The following is a 2,579-nucleotide window of genomic DNA, read 5'->3' as shown; positions in this document are numbered from 1 at the left end:
GATTCTGTAGAGACGAGCTGAGCAACACTCCCCATTAAAGACCAGGGCATTTAAGGAGGTCATCCTCCAGGAGTTAAACAGCACAGATGTGAAAATGTATCATGAACTTGTACACTCAGTGCCAAGAAGGGTCAGAGTACTAGAATATTACACATTTTCTGAATTAAATCTAGGGTGTACTCATTTCTGCAATCCTTCATTTAAACAAAATTGGCTAATTTACTTATCTTACAGAAAATATTGGCATATATTTTGTTGTTTTTATTAAGTATATGTTTAATGTTTAAATTTTGCCATCTTTCCATGAATTATATTAGTGATCATTAATAATACATCTTTTATATTTATTCAGAGGGGGTGTACTCATTTATGCTGTGCACTGTACATATATATATATATATATACACACACATATATATATACATATAGATAGATAGATAGATAGAGAGAGAGAGAGAGAGACTGAGATTCACCTAAATCAGCCAGTACATTTATCACCTCATGAAAATCAAAGGATAAGGAAACCGCTTATAATACAAACTCGGAATTGTAAGTGTTTGCCAAGGGCTTACAGCTAATAAAGACTGAGAAAGCATGATCACATAGCATTCAATCTAAAGCCATTCAAAAAGAAACATTACTTGGCCTCAAGTCTCAATAGCTGTTATTGACGCAAGAAAAAAAACAGAATGTTGTGTGCTTAAGACTGCGCTAAAGGCAAATAAAAAATACAAATAAAAAACAATCAAAAAAAAGTAATGACTTCAAATTTCAGTGAAGGGATTTGACAGTCTATTGACTACTCAAAGTAACATCAATATTACAGCAATAAAAACGTGAATCGAATCGTGAAATCAAAATCGTGAATCGAATCGAATCGTGAGTTGAGTGAATCGTTACATCCCTATAAACTACTAATGTTAACACAAGCTGGAGGGTGTGTAGCGTGATGTACAGTTTCTGTAACATACTACGGCCTGTTGCAAAACACATTGGTTCTCCTGTATGAATTCACATGCATTAACATGCATGTTTCCAGGAGAGGATGTTGCTGAGGAGCCGCTGTGAAGGGGCGGCGACTGAGCTCTGTTAATACTGTGGAGCACAGTGGGGGGGATTTGGGATTGAGGCAGAATTAATTTAAATCTCATCAAATGGGGCTCTAGAAGCCTGCAGCACTGCACAGATGTACACGGAGTGCTATTTTTCATGATAATACTGACAAAAAGTGTTGAGTGCAATTGGTATAGACTAGATCACACCCCCTTCACCGATTTTAAACTCAAACTGTGGGAATTACTGACTCCTTTTGAATATTAGGACGAGGTGGCAAATGTCTCTGGATCCACAGCAGTAGTAATACCTGATGCCCAATGACAGATTGATCAATAAACAGTAGCTCCACAGATTCTATTTCAAGGCTCTAGTAACAAGAACCGTTTAAGAGAGAAAAAAAACAATTTGTCTAAATGATGAATGTGGGTATATGTGAGAATGAAGTAGTTTTGCAGTAGGAAAATGACAGAGCTCAGAGCAAAGTCCTTTGGGTAGGTGTCCAGGCTTTCAGTGATTTGGGGTGCCAAGGGACAGGTCTTGAAAAAGCTGGACTCATGTGTTGTCATGGAAACGGCCCAGCAGCAGGTGGGAGGGATTTTCTCCACAGAGATCCAGATGAGGAACGTTCCGCATTCCTATTTTTGGCCGAGCCTGTTCTTTCGGGGTGAAACCCACACTGAGAGATTGTATTCATCATATTAATTCTAGATTTGTGTACTTGTGTATATGCTGATACATGAGTGGGTGCATTAATTATGCCTATTCAGAGGAAGCAAAGCTAAACTTAAAGCTAGTATGTGCATCTTGTTGATACTGAGAACACAGAAACAAAAATAAATGTCTGGGTGAATGTTAATTTCCTGGTACTTTCCACTAATAGATTACAAATTAAAGAGAAAAAAGCTTTTTTTTAAAAATCTATTTCAGCAAATGATCAGTGAGAGGGTGTGCCTTGAGAAAATAAAAACAGATTGTCAACCTCAGAAAGTCAGACAAAATATTGCATGATAATTTATTTTCAACTTTTTCAACCCTATTACCAAAATGTGGGACATGTCTAAATACAGTTTACTTTTCTCCCAGTAATAAACATTAAACAAGCCAAACATAAAAACCCTGACCCGCAAGTTCTAGCCTATTTAATCTAATTTAATTTAAATTATTTTGAATTTTGTTGCTGTTTTTAGTTTGTGTAGAACATCTAGCCTATAATCCGTTTGGCATTTTTGCACAATAAAATCTTTACTGTTTTAACTGTGTTCATTTTGAATGTAACTTGAATGTAATTTGTATTGTGATCGGCAGGGGCGATTCTAGTTAGGCCTGTCGCAATAATCAATATATCGAGTTATCGCGCAATATATGTACATGACCTCAATCATTTTTGGTGACGCAATATATTGCCCATTATATGTACTTAAAAATTAATGTCACCATGTTTTGTACATTTCACTTGCGCCTGTGTCTTTTGCAGCTTCTCGTGCATAACGTGGTGTAGTCATGAGGTGCTAGTTCAAATAAAA

The 2,579-nt window shown here is 36.4% G+C and overlaps 1 protein-coding gene across 4 annotated transcripts in view; it reads right to left on the bottom strand.

Annotated features, from left to right (window-relative positions):
• The window catches only part of LOC107723425 (zinc fingers and homeoboxes protein 2-like), a 21,774-nt gene that overhangs the window by 4,929 nt on the left and 14,266 nt on the right, over positions 1-2,579 (bottom strand). The window lies entirely within an intron of this gene.

Source organism: Sinocyclocheilus rhinocerous, unplaced genomic scaffold (assembly GCF_001515625.1).
Source record: "Sinocyclocheilus rhinocerous isolate Xijiao unplaced genomic scaffold, SAMN03320098_v1.1 scaffold241, whole genome shotgun sequence".
Taxonomy (NCBI): Eukaryota; Metazoa; Chordata; class Actinopteri; order Cypriniformes; family Cyprinidae; genus Sinocyclocheilus; species Sinocyclocheilus rhinocerous.
The sequence above is the reverse complement of the archived record's forward strand: the minus strand, read 5'-3'. Positions and strand labels throughout refer to the sequence as shown.